The sequence below is a fragment of the Palaemon carinicauda genome, chromosome 2, assembly GCF_036898095.1.
Source record: "Palaemon carinicauda isolate YSFRI2023 chromosome 2, ASM3689809v2, whole genome shotgun sequence".
In the NCBI taxonomy this organism is placed as follows: Eukaryota; Metazoa; Arthropoda; class Malacostraca; order Decapoda; family Palaemonidae; genus Palaemon; species Palaemon carinicauda.
Window position 1 is genome coordinate 100,838,318 of NC_090726.1, and position 25,641 is coordinate 100,863,958.

The window sequence follows — 25,641 nt, forward strand, 5'->3', positions numbered from 1 at the left end:
CTCCTGAATGATATAATGGGAATTGTAAAAGAAAAGAAGCTACCTGATGGATATTCAACATCAGATTAATGATACACCAGGCACACAGACATAATTGATACGATTTAACAACGTAACACAAGATGACATCGCCAGAATTATCAAGAGAGCAAAGAAAACATACTGCGCAATCGATCCTATGCCAATATCTGAAGTAATTGGAGAGAGAGACTTTTCTAGTCTAGCCGAAATAATAATGAGAATAGCAAATACAAGCATTGATGAATGCAAGTTTCCTAAATCTGAGAAAATGGCTGATATGTAATTCTTTAACAACTAGTCAGTCACTTAGAAATAATAGAAGCTCTGCCTGGCAACCAATCTGCTTACAGAAAACTATACTCTACGGAGACAGCCATCTGCTCTGTTGTAAATATGCTAGAAATGATGGATGAAAATAAATGTGGTATCTTAATACTGCTCGATCTCAGTGCTACTTTTGATACAGTTGTCGTTGAACTACTACTAAATGTTTTACGGTCCATCAGCGTTGAAGATCAAGCCTTCGAATACCTAAAACACTACTTAGTTGTTAAAAATTACTATGTACAAATTGGAAACTCTTATTCATCTTATGAGCCCTTAAACAGAGGGGTACCCCAGGGGAGTGTACTTGGTCCAATCTTATTCTGCATCTATACGATTGGTCTATCGAAAATACTACAAAGGCATGGCGTGAAGTTCAAACTATTTGCAGATGACACACAATTTTACTCCTCCATAAATGATATACATAACACTGCTGAAACTCTAAACCAAATCCTTGATAGTGATCGAGAATGGATGACATTTAAATAACTAAAATTAAATGAGAATGTAACTGAATTCATGGTGGTGGGTAAGAGAAACAGTGTGAGAAACTTGGGTAATATTCAAATGAACATAAATAATGACTCGGTGCTGATATCTGGTAAATTCGAGATTTAGGTGTATTTATTGACTGTAACCTGTCTCTAAATACCCAAATAAATAATGTAATAAAAACTGATGGTTATCATATAAGAAATATCGCGTTTATAAAAAAGTACCAGGACGAAAATTTTGTAAAGAAACTTGTGATAAACTGTTATTACCAGGATTGATTACTGCAACTCTATCTATTACAATTTACCAAAAGTGCAACTTAAGATATTAAAAAAAAAACATAATAAACAGAGGAGCAAGACTGATAAAAGGTGACCCACCTAGAGAAAGGAAAACCCCTTTTCTAATCGATTTACACTGGCGGCCGATTAAAGCGAGAATTGAATTCAAAATATGTACAATAACCCACCAAATTATCAGAACCAGTCGTCCAAAATACTTAAGAAAATTGCTACATATTTCGCAGCCAACAAATCGTGTCAACTCGAGAATAGTTACAGATGGCTTCAAAGTGTTGGAACCTAGATATATGTCTACTTTAGGCTCTAGAGCCTTTAAATATGCGGCCCCGGGACTATATAATAAGCTCCAACGAAACATTCGAATGATTGAAGATGCTTAGGCTTTCAAGAGGAAACTGAAGACTTTCTTATTTAAATAATCATACAACAGTGATGATTCAACAGTAAATGAAGAATATGTGATCTGAAACGATAAATACTCTGAACGAACAAGGTAAAATGACAGCAGAGGTCCTGTAGAGAGTAGGGTTCTCCATTCTGTATGGGACCGGAAAAGCAGCCATCAAAGTAAGTAAGTAAGCTCCATGCATTGATGTTTATATTGAGTTTCAAATGCGTGCCTATTTATAAGTTTTGATTTTTTATCATCTTGTGGAATAACTGATACATAATTTACTATTCCTTTTGTTTTGCTTTGTCAAAATGTATATCAGATACAGTGACGACCATTCCTTTAACTAATCCTAAATGTAGCATATTTGCCTTAAAGATACACCTAGCTCGTTTTTTTATCCTCAAAACCTGATCAATGCCTAAGTTATTCTATACATTATACTTCTTTGGAATATTCTTATCCATAGTAGCTTACATTTCATATATATTTTCTTGACTATTAACATTTTGCAAATGGCGTGCATTTTCAATACTCCTCTTCTCATTGGTTGCCACAATAAGAATTTTATCATCATCTCTTAGATTTAGAAAATCTTCCAGTAAATCCTCATTTGTGCGTAGAATTTTTTTTTATTGTCAACAAATGTATTAAACATTTCAACATATTCTCGAAATACACATTGTGACTGATCTCTAAATCGCATTTGTGTATGTGAGTGATAAAAAACTTTTTTAAATTTTTCACCCCAATCGATATCAAAATATCTTTTAAAGTTAAGTTTTGGTGATACGGATGGTAATTGATTTGGCCCTAGAAAAATAATAAACGTACTTTCATAAAACAGAAACAATGCTAAAAGGGTTGCAAAAGATACCGAAGAAATCATTGATCATTCATCAACTAAAATTATAATTTTTTTTGGTTTTTGATACAATTTTTTAAGTATTTAGTTAATTTTTCCGTATTACATAAAAGCTTTATATTTCTTACAAGATCAGTTGAAGATTGATCACTCAAACAACTCACTGTTACGTTTTTCGCCAATAATATTTTTTAGCAATTGTTTCATCTATTCTGTATTCTTTTTTCATTTAAGACTTGAAAAAAAAAAATCTTTGAACTGTTCTATTTAAAGTTACTCCATCTTGTTGAAGAGCAACATAATTTGTAGGATCTACAACTAAAATTGGGTTACTACTACGCTGTTTTAATTTTTGCAATTCATAATAGGTGTGGATAGTATTTTGTAAAAAAAGATTTACCTATTCCCGGTAAACCTAATATGTTGAATATTTTTACAGGAGTGTCTTTTTCAGTTTCTTCTTTTCCTTTTTTATATAACAATATGCCTAGAAATACTTTTTTTTGGGGTCAATGGACGTGATTCGACAACACAGTTCAAGTATTTCATCATTATTAATAGTTGAATAGTCAAGTTCATACTGTCCAGTATTATATAATTGATTTACGAGAGTTTTGAAAATAGACATTTTTGATAAAAGATAACTTCTTTTTTTTTTCAAATGTCTAATAATGATGATTTTAAAAGTTTATATCCACCTGTGCTGACAATAGAAGAGTTTGAAACTTCATATAACTATATAATGAAATCCATTAAACATGCACCTAAATGGATATTAGACTATGATATGGCTAAAATCTTAAATAACTAATTAGTTATTATCGAGATAAATACAAAGACTATTGCCACTATTATTTATAAATGAAACTGAAGACTCGATAACTGGACGAATAAGAGTTGAAATTTTGATCAAACTTAAAAATGTATTATATATTCATATCGATACATACATCAAACTATCTAATAATGCCATAAATCACTTGGTAACAATAGGAGGAAATTCATACATATTTCTAGATTTATTCATATCAAGCAACAAGTATTTTAAATCAAAAATATTATTATTATTATTATTTTTTTTTTTAGAGGGAACGATTGATATATGAGATTCATAGATAATTAGATCTTTTAAAACAAAGATACAGCATGAAATTTCTAAAATCAATAACAATGTCAACAATTCTTATTGCATTAATACGGAGAGCATTATTATAAGAAAAATTATCATAGGAAGAGTTCTAATTTATTAACAATCATGTTATATCAATGAAATTATTAATATATACAACCAAACTCATTCTAGCTACATACAGTTCCAAGCATTTGATATGTTAAATTTGGATAATTTAAATGAAATACAAAAACGTCAATTTATTTTAGATTCGATGCATAAAAATCTAGCTCGAGATATAATCGGCTACAGAATAGCTCAAGAAAGATGACAACATTATTTCCAACTATTAATAATAATGACAAATGTAAACTTTTCGAATGGAATTGTTTTTACGAAAAGTGCTATATTAAAAAAGTTATCTCCCTAAAATTTTCTTTGAAATAACAGTCTTGATTACACCAGAGCTGATGAAGAGCACTTAAAAAAATCGTCGATAAACGATGTTATGTCATTATTGAAACAGAGCAATTTCGCTTTATATGATAAAATAGTAGCTTATCATTAAAAAATAACTGTAAACTTTAATTCAAATATAATGTTACAACTTAAAATATCTCGAACTGAAGCTACTTTTATTATATATTGTTTGAATTGTAACGACATAATACATGAAGAAAATATTTTGCCAATATAAAAATTTAAGTATTCTAATTTACATTACTCTATCATCAAAACTTAATTATTCATTGTCTTGCAGTATTTTGCCCTCAATGTACTGTTACAATGAATAAACATTTTAAATGGGAAGAAAACGAACAAGAAGAAAATAGTCTTCACAATGGAATATTCCATATTCGTAAATATATAGGTTTAAACAAATCATTATATAATATATATATAATTCCGATGGTAGTACAATAAATAAAAGTGAATTATTACAATACAGCACCGATATATCTAAGAATAAAGACTGTGTATGGGTTAATGATACTGCTTTGGTTGTATTTAATGTTATAGCTATTGCTATAGATAAACGAATATCATTAACGCTGGATATTTTAGAGCTATATGAAATATACCTAGATCAATATTTTCTGGCATGTAGACATTATATAACAGGTCATAATATCAAAATAATTGAACATTTTAAAATTGATAATCATATCAAGAATTCTATTTGAGAATTAGATTGTGATAAATGTTTTAAAGCTAAGTATTCTTCCCTGTTATATACAATTTTCTTATTGGGTTTTAGTACTTACTGCGCTAATCGTGCGATATCCTTTCTGATTAATTTGTTTAAAAAAAAAATTCAAGACTGATTTAATTTTTATTGAAGATTATGGTTCAATATTACTGTATTTCACCATGTTTCCTATTATAAGAGATGGTTATGCCATAAAACTTTCAACAATCAATTTCTATCTTTGTATAGTATCCTGATATCCATGTCTTCCTCATTATAGCTTCATATTCCAAAACTTCCCTACCAACTTAGTGATATTCTTCTTAAATTTTTTTATTCTATATATCTGATGCTGAAAGGAGTTGATGTTCTTCCAAGACTTCAGTTGAACATCTTTTAAAGTTTTCATCGCTTACTTTTCCATTAGTGTATATCAAATTTAGTAAAAAATGGTACACTTTATTGACTATTTTTCGAGTTTCAATAATATTTCATAAATGCTTTTGTAGTTTCATCAAATATATTTGTATTGAACGATCATAAACATAAGAAACTTTGCAAAAGAATTTTTATTGCATTTAACTGATGAATGTTTTTTTCTGGCATTATAATTGTGTCGGGGGTAAACGATTGTGAAATGATGACAGATCGCTCTGTGATATTCTTTAAACTAGAATTGATTTATATAAAATAAGTTTTAAATATAAGTGGTTTTGGATAACACGAGTAATTTTTTTTTTTTCATAAATAACATAGATTTCTTAAAGTTGCTTAAAATAAAGGGTTTGTAATTATATGCAGACTTTCAGCTTATTAAGAAGGAAAAGTGTATTTATTATGGATTAACGTGATTTTTTATTTGATTTTTATGAGCCTTGTTTCTACAATTATTTGTTTTATGTAAAATTAGTGTGAAAATTCCTATTCATAAGGCAGTATTTTTAAATTTAAAGTTTTTTTCTGATGAAATTTCGGTTTAACCTCCTCCCCGCTCATTTTAATTCATAAGTTTCTAGTTTAACACTTTGTTTTCTTTTCTGTGTTTTCCGAGTCCTTTGATGGAAAGACACCGGTGTTTACTAGTGAGGAACTCGTTCGCTAATGTAAACAGTCGAGACTTAAGGCTTCCGGGACCTACTGCAGCTGCTGGCTGAATCAAGCCTTTTGAGGATTGCGCCACGCACCGTTGACTGCTTTTTGCAGGTGTATTTCTGCCACCTGCAGTGTTTTGCGGTTCCTGCATGATCTCTTCTGAAGTCTGCAGAGCCGACGCATTAAATCCCGGTTTTGAGGAAGACTCTAGAGAGACACCCCTGTCGACGCATCCTCGTCATGACCAGCTGCAGGAGCCATGGAGTTCGTGCTCATACGTAGGGAGACAGTGTCCAGGAAGGAACTTTCATTACTCCTTTTTTATTGATTTGGGGCTATATTTCCCTGCCTTTGGAGAGGAGTCCTACGGAGCTCTACTCCCTGCAGTAGTAGTGTACCTGTGGAGCCGTTACCTTATTAGGAGCTGTGGGTGTTGATTTCTCCAGCTTCAAAGAGTGTTGAGCACATTTAGGTATTTAGTGTTTTGTTTAATTATTTAAATTATTTAACTCTCTCTGGTTGAGATTGTGTTATTTTCCGTCGGGGAATATTGTTGTAGTGACCCATTTGGGTGTAATTATTATTTGACACTCTTTCTTTCGTTGAGTGTGTGTTGTTTCCCATTAGGAAATTTTTTTATTAATGGTTAAGTGTTATTTGTTGATTACTAATTAGTTAGAATGTTCATGTTGTTATTTGTTATTCATTAATTGTTATTTATTTAGTGTTAAGTTGTTAAATGGTTAGGTAGTCACAAGTTTGGCTTTTCTAAAAAAAATTTCTTTTTAAATATTGTTAAGTTTTCCCAAGTGTTTGCGTTTTCACTGGCCAATTTCATTAAGGATATTACTTCCAACACTGTCCTCTCTATTCGTGCAGTAAGAACTTGCACCATGAATCGATAAGGGTCGTGACATAATTGGCGACCGTAACAGGATAGGGAGCTCAGGGTATCCGATATGTTGGTCGGTAGAGCGACGCTCGAATGGACTCTTCAATATTTATTGTTTTATTGGGTTTTAGCATTGCCTTTCTCCCCTGAATATTTTTTTGTTTTTTTGTTTTACAAAATGGAGGGATTTATTTTTGATCCAGCTGAGTTTTTCGGGTCAGCTGATTTCCTGAAGTATTTGCCCCTGCTAAGTAAGAAACAGCTAGTTGAGTCTCCTAAGTGGTTGGGTGTTCTGCGGAAGATGGATGACACCAGAGCAGAGATGTTGGTTTTAATTAGGGATAAATTTTAACAGCAGTTATCTAAAGCTGAACATTCAGGGAGTGCAAGTGAAGTAATAGGATATAGTAAGGAGAGTTTGAGTGAGGCTTTTGAAGAGGACAAAGTAAGTGTGAGGGCAGGTCTAACTCTGTTTGAGGACCCTCATGTAGTAGGTACCATTTACGAGGGTCCAGCAAATTTTCCCCAGGTTACGGGTAATGCGTCCTTTAATCAGGTTTTGGTCCCTCTGATTCTGTACCTGTAAAATCTCAGGCCCCTGTTAATGCGTTGCGTGATTCTAAGGAGGAGAAGGAATATAACCTTATTTGTAAATGGATAGGGTTGAAAAAAAATGGAGTTCGAGGAGAACGAGTGGGTAAGGCGTCTTAAGCTGGAGATTGTGAAATCAAATATGGAGATGGCTAAGTTACAGGGGGCCAATTTGATAAGGTCCCCTAAAAGAGACTACCAAGATAGGTTTACTATAGGTGCTGCACTAAAATTGGTGCCGGTCTTTGGTGCTAAGGATGTCCCTGAGTTCTTCAAGGCATTTGAGCGTGTGGCTTCCTGATTGCCTTGGCCTGCAGAAATGTGGACTGTATTAAGGGTAGGCTCCGGGTTGAGAGGGTGCTAATTGTAAAAATATTTGCCAAAAATACACTAATCAAGACAGGCTAATGAAATTTTGAGGCATTATTAGCACTATAATAAGGCATATCCTCTGTAAGTTTTATCATCCTACAGGGAAAATAAAGGATTTTATGAATAAAAATGTGAAAATTGGAGCTAGCGACTTAAAGTTGTTTGGTGACCAGTGAGAAACTAATGTCTTGAATTGAAATTCGCTCTGTAATTATGTTTGTTTATCCATATGGAACAAGCAGACCAAGTTTTATCAAAATCGAACAGTAAATAAGCACACAGAAAGAAAAAAACGAGGAGGTTAGGTTAGGTTAGGTAGTGATGGTGATGGAGGGATACCTAGAAATAAATATTCACCAAAAATTAAAATTTCGATTTAGGGAAAAAACCTTCTGTGTTTTTCTAGGTATTATGTCACTTAATGGCCTAAAACATCTAAATATTATATTACTTAAGGCATAAGAGCAGGACAAGCAAAGAAATATTTCTCGTTTTTTCTTTTTCGGGAGAGGGGTGTATTTCTTTGCTTGTCCTGCTCTTATGCCTTAAGTAATATAATATTTAGATGTTTTAGGCCATTAAGTGACATAATACCTAGAAAAACACAGAAGGTTTTTTCCCTAAATCGAAATTTTAATTTTTGGTGAATATTTATTTCTAGGTATCCCTCCATCACCATCACTACCTAACCTAACCTAACCTCCTCGTTTTTTTCTTTCTGTGTGCTTATTTACTGTTCGATTTTGATAAAACTTGGTCTGCTTGTTCCATATGGATAAACAAACATAATTACAGAGCGAATTTCAATTCAAGACATTAGTTTCTCACTGGTCACCAAACAACTTTAAGTCGCTAGCTCCAATTTTCACATTTTTATTCATAAAATCCTTTATTTTCCCTGTAGGATGATAAAACTTACAGAGGATATGCCTTATTATAGTGCTAATAATGCCTCAAAATTTCATTAGCCTGTCTTGATTAGTGTATTTTTGGCAAATATTTTTACAATTAGCACCCTCTCAACCCGGAGAGGTTGGTGGGCAAGGCAATGTGGGTGTATAATGCCTTGGAGGAGGTAGTAGCTCGGGATTATCAGAAGTAAAACCCTTAATTTTGAAATTGTATGACTAGGTCTCTGAGGACTACTGCCTCCAGTTTTGTAACTATACAAAACACCTTGCACAGTCTTTCATTGAGTTTGCCCGCGTCAAGGAGGAACAGTTACTGAAAAGTCGTCAGATTGGCACTTTCGCTGTGTTACGTGAACTGTTGCTCCTTGAAGAATTTAAGAAGGCCTGTAGCAGGGAGTTGAGAGTTCACCTGGAGGAGGTAAAGAGTGTGAAATTTAGTAGTGCCGCTCAGTTAGCAGATGAGTTTGTATTGACTCATCGCTCAGGTAGCGGTAGTTTTAGTTATAAAACTTTGAATAATCAAACATCTTGCTCCCCTAATAGTGGCAGGAAAGGGGAAACCTCCTCATCGGCTCCCCATATCCCCAAGAGTGATAATGTTAATTTTAGATCCTTTTCAGGTGATAGGGATGTGGGTAGAGCCCAAGGAGGTCCTTCTCCCACTAAAGTTTTTAGTAATAAAGACTTCCCAGGTAGCATGTACAATGGGACTAAAAGCTCAGGTCATAAAGGAAGTTTCTATTGTTGCAACAAGCCCGGGTATTTCCAAAATCAGTATAATGCTCGTAGGATGTACCTAGAGCGAAATAATCAAAGTCCTGTAGCCTTGGTTAGTGATTAGTCAGAGGTTAGTAGCCATAGTCCTATAAACAGACCGCCAGTAGATAGTAGTTCAGTAAATAGTAGCAACCCTAATGTTTCTAATCCCCAACCATGACTCAAGTAAGACAAATATTTGTGGCCTGGAAAGCTGATTTTTTACTATCATGTTGTTCAGGTGAAGTTTTTTAGGAACACTGGTTCTGACAGGTCATTAGTCCTGAAGAGAGCTCTAAATGGTTTTGAGAAATATACTGAAAATTTTGTATTATTAGAGGTTTTCCAGATTCAGTTGTGTCCGCTCCTTGAGTTAATGTCCTGGGAAATGATATGCTGGATAGTGAGGGACGGGAGCTGTTCATTATATTATCAGTAAATGCTAGTCCCATGGCTGTTATGACTCGGTCCGCAGCAAAAGCGGCTAATTTACTTGATGTAGTTAGCGATGATGACTTAATGTTAAGTAGTGTAGAGTTAGATGTTTTAGGGCCCAGGCCAGTAGAAAGTAGTAGTAATGAAGTAGTTGATATGAAACTTGATTGGGATAGAGCTGCTTTTATTAAAGCTCAAAAGGATGAATTTTATCTTGATTTGGGCGATGTTGATGATCTGACTAAAACTAGGTGTGGAGTTGTAAAGGGATCACTATATAGATTTAGTCGTCCTGCATCTGATAATTTGAATAAAACTGGTCGGGTCGAACAGATAGTGGTACCTTCTCAATTTAGAAATTCTGTTTTGGAGTTAGCTCATACTAATTTTTTTCAGGTCATTTGGGTGTGTTAAAAAGTTTTCATAGTCTGGCTAGGTATTTTTGGTAGCCTGGAATTAAATTGAGTGTGAAGCAATTTATCAGAGCGTGTGAGACCTGTCAGGATTTTGGGTAAACCAAACCAGGGAATCCATAAAGCCCCATTGCATCCCATACCCGCTATAGGTGATCCTTTTTCTAAGTTAGTAATTGAATTGGTAGGCCCCTTACCTAAAACTAAAACATGTTACGTATATTTACTAACTATCATGGATAGAGCCTCTCGCTTTCCTAAAGCTATACCTATCAGGCGTATTACTTCCCAAGTCGCTTTTGAAAAATTAATGGATTTCTTTTCCAGGTATGGTCTCCCTTGTGTAATTCCAACCAACCTTGGGACGAATTTCACGAGTAAGGTATTCAGGGGTAAGTGTGCTGAACTGGCCATTCAGCACGTTACCTTATCAAACGGAGAGTCAAGGAGTGGTGGAAAGGTTCCACCAGACCCTCAAGTGTGTTCTGAAGAAACATTGTTATGATCATGATAGTGACTGGGACAAAGCCTTCCCTTTAGCCCTCTTTGTTTTCAGGAATCACCCTAACTGTTCCACTGGTGTAGCTCCTTTCGAGTTGGTATTTGGGCAAAAGGTTCGTGGACCATTGGAAATTGTTTTTGAAATGTTCAGGTTCAGTCAGAAGGTGGAAATAAATGTAAAAAGGTTTGTAGAAGACTTGAAGGGAAGAATGGTTAGTGCCTGGAAGTTTGCCAGGGAAAATCTGGAACGGTCCCAGTCAGTAATGAAGAACAACTTTGGCAAAAAGATAAAGGTACAGTCATTTGACCCTGGGGAGTTGGTTTGTGTGCTGAGTGTGGACCCAAATAGTTTTCTCGAACCAGGATATAAGGGCCCTGGGAAAGTTTTGAGGAAGCTGTCAGAGGTTAACTATGAAATTGAAGTTCCCAGTTCAAGCCGTAAATGTAGAATATTCCATGTTAATCGTTTGAAACCTTATATTGGTAAGCAAGGTGATCCACTAGCGATAGTGTCTAAGCCTGTGTCTGTGGTATTGGATGTGTCCCGAGGACTCTGACAAGTTAGGGTGTCAGGTCCTTTCGGATGCATTTGGTAAAAATATGCAAAATTTGAGGATGTTAAAAAGTAGGTTAGAGCATTTAGATGTTAACAAACGGGAAGATATACTGAATTTAATTTATTCCTTTTCAGATCTTTTTCAGGATGCTCCAGGTAGGACAAATATTTTAAGTCATGCCAATGATGTAGGTGATGCTACCACTGTGAAGCAGAGTCCTTACCAGTTGAACCCTGTAAAGTGGGATTTGGTCAGTAAAGAGATACAGTATATGTTGAAACATAACCTTATTTAATCATCAGTAAGTCCCTGGAGTTTTCCTACAGTATTAATAAAGAAAGCAGACGGTATGTTTCGCATGTATGTGGACTGCCGTAAAGTGAATGCCCATACAAAAAAATTATTCTTTTCCTCTCCCTCATATTGATGATTGTCTGGATCGGATTGGTTCTGCCAAATTTATTTCTAAGTTGGATCTTTTAAAGGGTTATTGGCAGGTTTCTTTGTCCGACCGAGCTCGTGAAATATCCGCCTTTGTCACTCCGTTTGGCCTATACAATTGGAATGAAAAAATGAAAAATGCCGCATGTACTTTTTAAAGGCTCATGAATAGGGTAATTTGTGGTTTGAAAGCAGTGAAAATTTATATTGATGATTTGGTAGTACAGAGTAATGACTGGGATACCCACATGCTAAGGTTACGTAAGGTTTTTGAAGCCCTTTGGTCTGCAGTGTTAGTTGTTGATTTGGCTAAGTGTGAATTGGGTCAGGCCAAGGTTTGTTATCTAGGTCATTAGGTTGGTTTAGGTCAGGTCGCTCCGAAACAAGCTAATCTCAAGGCCCTTATAAATTTGAAAAGGACCGGTAATGTTAGAGAGGTAAGAAGAGAGCTGGGTATGACGGGTTATTACCGCATATTTGTGCGTAATTACTCTGATAATACTCAGCCTCTTACTAGGTTATTAGAAAAAGGAAAAAAGTTTTGGTGGTCGGATCAGTGTGAAGAGTTTTTATAAACTTGAATCCGTGTTAATTACTAACCCCATTTTAACTTCCCCAGATTTTCAGAAGCCTTTTATTATAGCAGTAGATGCTAGTGACGTTGGCATTGGAGGTGTCCTCTTTCAGAGAAAGGAGGACGGTGTTCATCCTGTGTCTTACTATAACATAAAGCTTCTGGCAGCTGAAAAACGTTACTCCACAATAGAAAAGGAAGCTCTTTCTTTGTACCGAACTCTTAACTATTTCAAGCCATATGTGACATATTTTTCTTTCCCGATTGAGATATGGACAGATCCCAATCCACTGGGTTTCATCGAGCGGATGAAGGGAGCGAACCAGAGGATTTCGCGCTGCACCCTTTTTCTGCAGGAGTTCATTTGGTTGTAAAATATGTTAAAGGGACTGACAAAAATATTCCTGATACACTTTCTAGACTTTAGTGTACTAGCTTGATCTTTCTCATACGCCGCCTTGCTCGTTTCTCCATTTAAGGTTGTATAATTTTTTTTTTTTTACATTGTAATATAGCTTTGTAGATAAAGTTTAGGAGTTTTTCTTAGAGTGGTATACACTCTAGTGTTCTCTAAAGGTTCCCTTAATTAATTATTGGCTTGTTCTGATTTTGGATTGTGTATTATATATATGGCATTTTGGGCTATGATGCCGGTGTATTGTAGGTTAAGGTGTATGTCTGTCGGTGTACTGGTAAGTTTATTTAGGTTTAGTTAGGTCTATTTCCATAAAGTTGGAGAGTTTTGACGAAGTACAGTAATATTAGATCTTTAAAATAATAGTAAGCTATATAAAGCTCTTGGTTTGAATTTTTTTATTCTTTGGGTAGGTAAGTATTATGGATTATCGTAATTTTTTTATTTGATTTTTATCAGCCTTGTTTCTACATTTATTTGTTTTATGTAAAACTAGTGTAAAAATTCCTATTCATAAGGCAGTATTTGTGAATTTAAAGTTTTTTTCTGTTGAAATGCTGGTTAAACCTCCTCCACGGTCATTTTAATTTATAAGTGTCGAGTTTGATGCTTTGTTTTCTTTTCTGTGTTTTCCGAGTCCTTTGATGGAAAGGCACCGGTGTTTACTAGTGAGGAACTCGTTCACTAAAGTAAAAAGTCGAGACTTAAGGCTTCCGGGACCTACTGCAGCTGATGGCTAAATTTAGCTTTTTTGAGGATTGCGCCACCCAACGTTGACGGGTTTTTGCAGGTGCATTTCTGCCACCTGCGGTGTTTTGCTGTTCCTGCGTGCTCTCTTCTGAAGTCTGCAGAGCCGACGCATTAAATCCCGGCTTTGAGGAAGGCTCTGGAGAGACATCCCTGTCGACGCATCCTCGTCATGACCAGCTGCGGGAGCCGTGGAGCTTGTGGTGATACGTAGGGAGACAGTGGCCAGGTAGGAACTTTCATTACCCTTTGTTGATTGATTTAGGGCTATATTCCCCTGTCTTTGGAGAGGAGTCCTTCGGGGCTGTACTCCCTGCAGTAGCAGTGTGCCAGTGGAGCCGCTACCTTATTTGGAGCTGTGGGTGTTGATTTTTCCACCTTCAAAGAGTGTTAAGCACATTTAGGTATTTAGTGTTTTTGTCTAATTATTTAAATTATTTAACTCTCTATACTTGAGAGTTTGTTGTTTCTCGTCGGGGCATGTTTTTTTAGTTACCCATTTGGGTGTAAATATTATTTGACCCTCTCTTGTTGAGAGTGTGTTGTTTCCCGTTGGAAAATTTTGTTATTAATGGTTAAGTGTTTGTTGATTATTTATTGGTTAAAATTTTCATGTAGTTATTTGTTAATCATTAATTGTTATTTGTTTAGTGTTAAGTTGTTAAGTTGTTAGGTAGTCATAAGGCTGGCTTTTCTAAAAAAAAAAATAATAAATATTGTTAAGTTTTCCCAAGTGTTTTCGTTTCCACTGGCCAATTTTATTACGGATATTACTTCCAACACTGTCCTCCCTATCTTTTATAACAATCATCAGACATCTTTTTTTTTTTTTTTTTTTTTTTTTTTTTTTAAATATGAAATTGTATGATTATTATTATAAGCAGTATTATACGATAAAATACTTCTATTACTTTTGTTGTTTGCAATAATTACTATATTTTTTTTTTCATATCCAGGACACATACGGATTTTAAAGCATATGTTTTTTTTTTTTTTTCTGAGGAGAGTTTTTAATCAAATTTTTGAGGAGTTTATTATATAATAAGAAAATATCTTCCTTACTAACATAGCATTCGTTTTTGTCTTCTCTAATAGGTACCATTTCTTCATAATAATCTGTGAAAAAATATATTTGTAAATAATCATAATATTTTATTAATGTTGACATAAGTCTTATCATCTCTTTCATTTTGTAAACTATACAACTCTGTATGTAATTTTATTACCAAACAAGACACTTTTGATGAATCTGTTGTTATCTTTTGAATGGCAAATTTTAGTATATATTCATTAACAACATTATTATTTTTGTAGCACCATCAGATTCATCCATTATTATCAATTTTTTTTTGTCTTTTTCTTTTCTTTCCTATTCTAATAGGTAATATATAGCCATACATACTATAGACATTTTTGGTAATTTTAACACAAAATTTTCGAGATTCTAATAAGAGTTCTATGTACTGTAATTATCTGGGCGTATATTATCATTAAAATTTCCTTTCATTTTAAAAATATTTATGTGTTTTCAAGTCATTTTTAATCCAATGGTAGAATTATTTTTTAAATGATTATTCATATTTACTTAATTTTCACATTCTTTTTGTAATTTGAATCATCTGTTTTGATTGATGATCAGTCCTAGTGAATGATGGGGCAGGAATATCAATAGGTTTAACATCAATTAAAGAGTTTTTGATCGTATTGGTTGATAATTTTTCTATTATTTTTTTTGCAGTATTAATCATTTTCTCATCATTGTTTAACTTTTTGATAACTTTTATAAAATCATTTGAAAAATGTTTAGGATAAAAATTTTATATTTTTTTTTTTAAATAGGAGTTTTTAACACATCCAAATAAATGTTAAAGTTGTTTCCTTATTATATTCTCAGTGTATAAGAAATTACAAGTTTTTTCGTCTATATTATGAACATATCTTTACTTATATTTTATTTCATATATATAACTATATACTATATCAACAAAAAATAAAACTTTTCCAATACGCAAATTTATTGAACGTAGATACTCCCTGGAAAAAAAAATTATGTAGAATTGAATTGTTGGATAAAAACTCTAGAATCTACAGAAATAAAAAGCAATAAAAATAATAATAACCCATGTCAAACAACAAATATGGCATTATATGTGACCCCAGACCAAAGAAAAATACCTTCGATGTGTAGAACCCTTGCTGGACAATACTATACCGAAGATACAAGAGGTATGGTTTTATTCAAAGTTTCTAATACAGAAAAGATTTTTTACTCAAGGAATGACATGCAATTACTTTCAGGGAAGACCTATTGCATTTATAAACCCTTAACCACTACACAGTTTAAAAGATGTAACGAAATATGGGGATTTTGGAAGTATTCGCCAATAAAAAAGAAATGGCTTTGTCATTCTAATGTACTAGGTGTTTATAACGCCGAAGAAGATCAATTTGATCCATGTCAAAGAGAAGATAAAGGAGGCAAATTTATTGTAAATGGACAGCATATTCTCCCTGCAGATATTCCCGTTAAATTTTTACCGCTTGACTTTTATTCTGTAGATTTTCAGTTTAAATGTGAATGTTAGTGTGACAGAACTCGTGGTTTTATTCCCAATCCAAAATTATGTCGAACAAGTTGTTATAAAGACACTTGTCTTTTAGAATTACTGACTTTTGCCGCAGCCGAGGTGTTGAGTCTTAAAATTGGGAATTGTGATTGTGGTATACATTTTTCTAATCTTTTTGGTAACCCTAAAAATCCATGTATAGCTTGTCCATATAACCATCCATTATATGATGCGGAAAGGGGAGAATTAATAGTATTTATTAGATGTTTTAATAGAAATGAAACAGAAAAGGCCAAAAGATTCGGTATAATTCAATGGCAAATGGAAGAGGATAATCTCAGAGGCTGTACGAAAGCTATAATTAAAGTGACATCTATTGACGCCGATATAAACTCCCTTCCATTTAACGAAAGATTTATGTGGTTAACATTACAATATATTGACCCCGATACATAATAGTGCAATGACAATGACAATTACTTTATTTCATAAATAAGGTGTTTTTTCTCAAATATCTCTACTTGAAAAATTGATCCTGTATTATCTTCTAATAAGCAATAAACAAACGGTTTATTCAAAACTAGCGGTTTTGCACTTTGGTCAGTCATGAGTAAAATATGTTTATTTTTATTATTTCTGTCTTTATGGCTACGTTTTGTTCCCTTTTATGATATTATTCATACAGCAAACATTTCCAACATATATAGAATCTGTATGAATAAGTTTCATGTTTAAATCTGTATTATCAAAAATAAAGGACTTAAACTCTTCAGAACAATATTCCTTGATTTTTGCCAAATTCAAGTGATGTTTTTACTCGATATAAGATTTGGGCATATATACTCCGTTAAATGTATGATATTACATTTTCTAGCTTGCCCATAAGTCTGAAATATTGGACATGTTACATATGACTTGTTCTTTTAATTCCAACCTTTTACATAGTTCAATTTGATTTGGCATTATAACCCACATATGTGTTTGATTCGTATATTGAAATCTTAAGACATTGTAAGTTAATTTTCCGAAATCCATTAAAGTTGTCGTAATAATTGTTATAACTCTAATATACATCATTGGGATCTTTTTTAATCCTAATTGGTTGACAAATAGAAGTAATACTGTCTTTTGAAACGGAGTAACCCATTCGCAATCAATAGGTGTTTTCGTTATGATTACATGTGATTACTGACCGATTAAACATTGAACCAAGTGTTCTATATCAATCATCCTATTTTCATTATTATTGTACTTTATTACCCAATCTCGAATCCACGTTTTCAGTATTGGAGATTTTACAGGAAATACGAATGTGGTAAACATCATGTCTGTCACATTTTCCAATAAAAGGTCATCATATTCTCAGTTCCCGTCAAATTCTTTGGATTCAACGAGGTAAAGACCAAATTGATGTAAGTATTCTTTTGAGAATAATGAGCGTAATATAACGTATTTTTCTTGAGTTTCTACATCTTTTCTAATAATAAATGATATTCTCATTAGATTAAATAAACTCGAACTATCAAACATTAGATTACATGTAGTGACATATTTACATATATTTTCACTTAGAAAAATGTCATTAAATCTGACTACTTCTATTACGTGTGGAAGTGATGATGATGGTTCCATGGCTACTCAAAAAATAATAAATGCCATTCTATGTGTCTGCTTTATACATAAAAAAAAAGTCACTCATAAAATCACCGGAAAAATTAAGAAGTCGTTGTATATACAAATTAAAAAGATGTATGAGAACAATTGCATCTGAATTTGGGTATCTTATACATGACGATTTAATTGAAATAATTTTCAGAGAAATATTCTCATTAGATTCTTTAACGAGTGAAGAAATTGTTTAATAGACATTTTCGTTACCGATATCTTACCAGAAAATGGCGAATAAAAAAGGAAAAATCCCTTTCTCTATTAATGACTTTTAAAGAAAGGAAAAACGATATTAAATTAAAGATAGAAATCGGTAAATAATTTAAAGAACAAATTAGTCATATAATAATACTATTAACGTTTTTTACCATAATGAGTTTAAATGTTACTATTTTTTATACATTTCCTTTAAAAGAGGCTTAAAATATGTAACAAAAGCTGCCAGAAAACTTTTGAAGTATTATTATTATCATGATTAAAAAAAGGAAAAAAAGGGTAATAATAATGTTCATGTTTTAAACATGATATTAAGTATTTATTATACGAGTATAATATAGAAAATGGTATAAAATAGTTTTCCCTGCGCGTGTGCATTTATATATATATATATATATATATATATATATATATATATATATATATATATATATATATATATATATATATATATATATATATATATATATATATATATATATATATATATATATATATATATATATATATATATATATATATATATATATATATATATATATATATATATATATATATATATAGATGTAGAGAGAAGCAAAAGCAGAAAAGACACAATTTTAAAAGGGTTGTGAAGACAGGCCAACACAATACCCAGCCAAATGTCTAAGGGCGAAGGTAGCAAACATGTGCTCTCTCCGAGGAGGTCGGGTTCACCCCAAGGTTATGCCCACACGCTTCTTCGTAATCCCTAACACAAAGAGAAAATTTGAAACTAAGCCTCTATCAGGCAGGCAATGGCAGTACACGAATAATGGGATCGGTTGTTTAAGCAAGAGTTTGTATTTTCTTTGAGCTATACACACAATGGAAATATAGTAATCTCTACGATAAAGCGAATGATTAAAATGATAATGAAATATAAAAACAGTAACACCTACGGTAAGGCAAATACTGAATGAGATCAATGATATAAAGGGAATATCACTTTCCATGAATCTATTTAGAGTGAAATACAAAAAATAGAGAAACCACAAATGAACACTTATAAGAAAAACAATAATACAAATTAGAAATAAAAAAAAAAACTATACAGACAAATAATTCCCCGCCAGAAAATAACCAGAACCTTGGGTTAATATTTAAAAAGAAACCAAAAATCGTTATCCTATAAAGGGGATAACAAGCAAATTGCTATCCTCTGTCGAAGACACGACAAAAATAACACACACTTACAATTATGGAAATAAACACATTGAATATATATACATTTAGAAACGTAGTAAAAATATCTATTTATGAATATGTGAGAATGGAAAGAAAAATAACAAAACTAAATGATATGCGGTCCCGCTGCACCTTCTATTCTCACAAATAAGCCTACAACGGAAACAAAAAATTAAATGGATATTGATCTCCCCCTAAAAATTAACCTGTAGCCAGAATATACTTATAAAATTGAATATGGGGAACACAGTAACGTTCTTGAATGGTACGTTTCCCCGAGAGTGGCTTATTCTTGTTGAAGGCAACTTACCTTTCCTACCCCTAACTGTATATAAAAAAAAAAAGAAATATTACAATACAAAAAAAAAAAAAAACCTTCACAATAGATCAAATCCCACGTGGCGGCCGTCCTTAGACAGGTAATTCATGATCACTGGCCTTCCATGGACCCACTGCTCCACTTTGAAATAGCCGCCCCCCTTATCTCCTCTCACCAGACCTAAGCGAAGTCTTTCCCCCTTGCTTTTACCACAACTCCTATCCCCCACTGTAAGGCTACTTAGCTTCAGGTTTGGTCGACCTCTGGGCACATGTTCCTCGTTGGCGACGATTAGCCAGTTCCTGGTTCGGGTTTCACATCACCAAGTTCTTTTGTAAAGGGGATGAGCGGCTTTGGGTACTGGACTCCTGGGAGAGAGATGGGGGATGCTTCTGCCCCTTGCCAAGGTCCGAGGTTTTCTGAGAGCGAGGGGCAATCGCTGGCCTCCGATCTGGGGTATCAGCGGTGACCCCTTCACAGTTCTCCTAGCTGGGTCACGTGGGTTAAGCATCAGCGCACTCATTTTGGCGCCAAGCGTTATGCTTCTTTCAGGACCCTCCTTGAACATTTGTTGTGGATGCCACGCGCCTTAGTGGGACAGCTGTGGATTAAAAATGGAGTGAGCATTTGGACAAGGAGAGGAAATGGCCAACCCCGGCTGCATCTAGGCCTAATCTCATGATCGAAGAGTAGGGGAAAGACTTACATGTAAAATTTAATTATTATAACTATAGAAAAAATTACTATACCAAACATACAATATCAACAGATTAAGAGTCTAATTTAAGGGGGCAACCATTACAAATAAACATCTTACAACTAAACAAATCTTACAACTAAAAATGAATATAAGACAACTCTCTTTATTCAACAAAGACATGCAACAAATATGTAATTCTTCCAATACAAACAATTTTAAGAGAGATGTGACTCTCACACATCACACCTCCCTCCTTCAGAAAAAGGGTTCCGGATAAATAACGGAACTATTTTCTCAAGAGCCACATCCGCATTACTGGGTTTCGGGTCACCTGTACATAGGGAATTACTTAAAACACACCTTATAATTAGAATTGCTCTGGGTTGATTCTGGACAAACAGTCAGCAATAGTGTTTGAGTTCCCTGGTAAATGATGAATGTCTAGATTGTGTTCTTGCAAATGTAGAGCTCACTTTAGAAACCTCCTATTTTTATTCCTCATCCGGTGAAGGAATTTCAACAGGTTATGGTCAGTAAAGACCCTGGTAGGACCTGCATTTCCTTGAACGTACACTGCAAAGTGTTCCAACGCTAGAACGAGGGCCAAGAACTCTTTTTCCACTGTAGCATAGTTTTGCTGGTGCTTATTGAATTTCTTTGAAAAGAATGCTACCAGGTGGCCAACCCCATTACCACCAGTTTGGAGGAGCACTGCACCAGCTCCTAAGTCACTTGCATCTACATCTAAAAAGAATTTCTCCTAGAAATTTGGAGCTTTTAAAATGGGGTCTGTAGTGAGTAATTCTTCAAGAGACTCAAAGGCCATATGACAGGAATCCGGCCATGCAAACTTTCTGTTCTTTTTCAGTAAGTCTGTGAGGGGCAAAGCAACAGAAGAGAAATCCTTACAGAACTTTCTTAGTAACCAGCCATCCCATGGAAACAATGTAATTCCCTTCTACTATGGGGAATGGGAAAATTTTGAAATGCCTGAATCTTCACTTGTAATGGCTTAACTGAACCTGTACCAACCAGATACCCTAAGTATGTAACAGTAGCTTGACCAAAATTGGCCCTGCCTAACCTTTGAAATAACTTATGTAGCCTATCAACATGCTCTTCCCAGGTATCTGCATAGATGATAACGTCATCCAAATAGGCAACCACCCCTTCAAGACCCTAGATCAATGAATTTTTCATTCTCTGAACGTGGCAGGGGCATTACGCATACCAGAAGGCATATCATTGTATTCGAATAGCCCCTCGTGAGTAACGAATGCAGAAACTTCTCGAGCCCGTTTCGTGAGTGGTACACTCCAATAACCCTTGAAAACGTTACACTTAGTGATGTACCTGGAATGAACTATGGTGTCTATACAATCTTCAATCCAAGGGAGAGGAAAGGAGTCAGGTCTGGTAACGGCATTTACCTTGCGGTAATAAACCAGATTCCACCAATAAAACCAGATTCCACCATCGGACTTCCCTACAAGCACACAGGGAGAACTCCAGTGTGAAGAACTTGGTCTAATGATGTCATGGTCCAACATGTATCTTATTTCCTTGTCCAATAAATCCCTTTTTACATGGGGTACCTGGTAAGCATGCTGACGCATAGGTAAGGTATCTCCAACTTCAATGTCATGTACTGCAACAGTGGTTTTTCTTGGAACACACGAAAATAAGGACTTTCTTTAAAGTCCCGAAGAATCTCCGAATTAGACAATCTGGCTACCAAAGGCATGGAGGCCAGACCCATCTCTTCTACTTCTAATGCTCCATCTTCCGAGGACTGAACCACATCCCTGACATTGAGGGAAGGAACTGGCTGTACCAAGGTATTTGTATGAACTGAGGCTGTGTACTGGTCTACTGTTGACGCCTTACAATCCTCCCAACTGACATACGGCTTTAGCATATTTACGTGGCAGACCTGCTGACTCCTCCGACGATCAGGGGTGTCTACCACGTAATCGAGTTCGTTGATTTTCTTTCGGACTGTGTAAGGCCCCTGATATTTGGCAGTCAGGGGACTACCAGGCACAGGAAGGAATACCAGGACCTTGTCGCCTAATATGAAGTCCCTCTCCTGGGCACTGTGGGTCCAATCATACCATGTCTTCATCTTCTCCTGGGATTTCTTCAACTGGTCATGGGCAGCTTGACAAGCTTCCCTTAACCGAGTTCGAAACCGTGCCACATATTCCAGGATATTATCACTGCTTTCCTCTTCGTTCCACACTTTCTTAAGCAGTCGTAATGGGCCCTTTACTTGGTGTCCGAATATGAGTTGAAAGGGGGAGAACCCAAGGGACTCCTGGACAGAGTCACGGATGGCAAAGAGAAGGTAAGGAATCGCTTCATCCCATTCATTGGTGTTTTTGTCCTGACAGTAAGCCCTCATTGCTGCCTTGAGCGTGGAATGGAATCTCTCCAGAGCTCCCTGTGATTATGGGTGGTAGGCGGATGAAGTAACATGGGTAATTCCAAAAGTCCTTGACTACCCCTTGGAAAACTGTTGATAGGAATGTGCTTCCCCTATCGGTTTGAATAGAGGAAGGCAGGCCAAATTTTGTAATGAAATGACCAAAGGCTTTAGCAACAGTCTTCCCGGTAGCAGTTTTTAAGGGGACTGCCACAGGGAAACGGGTAGTGCCACACATTATAGTCAGGAGGTAACAGTTACCCCTCTTGATCTTCGGTACAGGGCCTACAAGATCCAGAATGAGCTTAGAGAAGGGTTCTGGAATCACGGGAATAGGCTTAAGGGGTGCCACAAGAATGTTGGGATTTCTCTTTCCTATAACCTGGCAAGTGTGGCAACTATTGCAAAACTGGGCCACGTCTTTATTCATAGTAGGCCAGTAGTAATGTTGAGAAACCTTTGCACGAGTTTTATTGATCCACAGATGTTCATGGGCCAATCTCATGATCTATTTCCGATATAAGCGAGGAACCACCACTTGATGTAGGATGATCCAATTAGCCTCTGCAGGAATTGTCGCAGGTCGCCATTTGTGCTTCAAGACATGGTTGTCCCGATAGTACCCTGAAGCTTCGTTGTCGATCTCTTCTAGCTCTCCAGCATTGAGGTGGAGGGAGGCCAGTTCTGGATCCTGGGTCTGCTCTTGAATGAATTTTTCTCTGGTTAGTTGTGATTTAGGTAAGGAGGGAGTAATCAACTCATCTAAATTACTCATGAAGGTTCCAGCTAATTCCAACTCAGGTTCTGACTTCCCATGTATAGTCTGGGCTTGTGCACGGGTAACTGCACATGCTGGGAAGACCTCGGATTTTTCCACATTCACGTTCACTAAGGGTACGAGACTAACTTGGAGTGCAGGATTGCAGCACTTATTTCCGGCTAGGTAATTTCTGAGGAGCATCTGCACTCTGGGTATAGGTTCAGTGTCAAAGAGAGCTACTTGTACTAGCCCAATCTTGAAAGGAGATTCTGGATAGATCCTGTGCAGAGGCAAGGTCTTTGGGCCTTTTAGGCAGTTCACTATGACCCTCTCTCCAGTGTCTGAGTTCTCAGGGAAGGGGAAGACCGAATGATGCAGGAGGGATTGCTCGGCCCCTGTATCCCGATAAATTCTGATCCTGACCGGGTTGGCACCATTTTCCTCAAGAGAAACCGATCCATAATGCTAAAATGCTAATTTTCCTGAGCTGATGCTTTCTCTCTGCTCTTCTTTTGCAATCTGGTTGCAGTGTACAGGTCTCCCCCTGCCCTTGTTCCTGGTGCAGCACAGACTTGTGTCGTGTCCCTGTTTTCCACAGATGGTACATTTCTTACCTTCCGGGTGCTCAGGCAGTTCGACTGATGGGGTTCCTTCAGAACCCCACGGCACTGTCGGTAGGGGTATAGGATACCGAGATCAGAAATTTCTGCTATATTTAGGGGAGTTAGGGCAAGTCAGAGGAAGCTTATTCCACTGTTGTGCAGGCATCTGCTGGGGGTTTGACTGAAAATCTTTGGGGCGGGCTTCCTTCAGTCTTGTGGAGACCTCTTATTCATCTACAAGAATAGCAGCAGAATGCACTGTCTTTACCTTCTTTTCTTCGAGATAGTTTCAAGCCTCGGTCTAGATGATGTTGAGGAACTGCTCTAGTTCTATGAGTTCTAGTAACTACTCATATGTTTTCCCAGTTAGTGCCGCATTAACCCATCTCTCACAGGCAATGGTCACTCGACGACCTAAGACAACATTAGTTTAATTTTCTTCCCTCCTCATGTGCTGAAATTTTTGGCGATAAGCCTCGGGAGCAAGAGCCATTGCATTAAGGACTCTATCCTTAATAGTAAAATAATTTTGACTTTCGTCAATAGTTAGGGTTGTGTACGTTTGTAAGGCTTTCCTAGTCAACTTAGCAGGCAAAATGAGTGCCCATTCCTCCTGCGGTACCCGACGGTTGGTGAGCAGTTTTTCGAACACTAAAAAGAAAGTTTCTGGGTCTTCCTCCTCATAGGACGGCAAGGATTTTGTCACCTCGCCAAGATGCAGCGTGCCACTGGGTTCTTGGGTTCCCCTTGCTGTGACTGCTGGATTCCTGTCCTGAAGCCTGAGCCATGCTTCCTGACACGCAACCTCCCGTGCTCTGATTTCTAGTTCCATTCTCCTGAGCTCCCTATCCATGGACCTGCTCTCAGGCTAGGAAGAAAACTCCGCTTCCGCATTAGGTACCCGAGAACTAGTCCGATTAGGGAAAAGAGGGAATGATGTAAGATTGGGAGGTGCATGCAGTGGGACCAAGGGGGAACAAGCTCTTGGAGAATACAGTTGTACCGGAGGTGGGGTGGCCTAATCAACTTGCACACCCCGATTTGGAGAAGGTACTGGGGTCCCCAAAACTTGAGGGATATCCTGGTCCTCCTCATCGTTAGTCTTTGCAAGGCTCTAGAAATGACCTCTGAGCAATCCTTGCAGGCATGTCTCAGCTCATCCTTACAGAGTGCTATAAGAAGGGTTTCAGTAGGAGTTTCCAGAAACTGGGCAACCTTACTCTGGGCACCAACAGTTAACTGGGTTGTAACAGACATTTTATAATTTTGAATATGGATAATTTGCAACAAAAATTATAAGCAATAAGATATAATACTGGCGAGGGAAGTCTAAACACGAAAGAAAAAAAAAATCAAGGTCACCCTTCAGAAAAAAAGGAAGAACAACACAATCCTAAGAAAAAAAAAATGTTGAATAGAATTAGTGAGGATAGAACCTCAATACTCACTACAAAAGCCACAAGATCCCTTCAATGGAAATAAGGACACTACAAAGCACTGTGACCTTGTCCACTGAAAATTGAAACAGTGATAATAGAAGGGTTTGTGTGTGGGTTTAAAAAAAAAATCACTCAGAAAATAAAAAACACAGACAAACAATCCTTCCAAAAAGGTTGGATGATCAGGGGAAATAGATTCTCATTTCAACAAAAAAAAATCCTTGATAGAACAACAAAGGATCACAATAAAAAAAAAAAAAAAAAAAAAAAAAAAAAAAAAAAAAAAAACGACCGGACCAGGCCCCCAATTCTGTTATGTGAGGATGTGGCCCCACGAACAC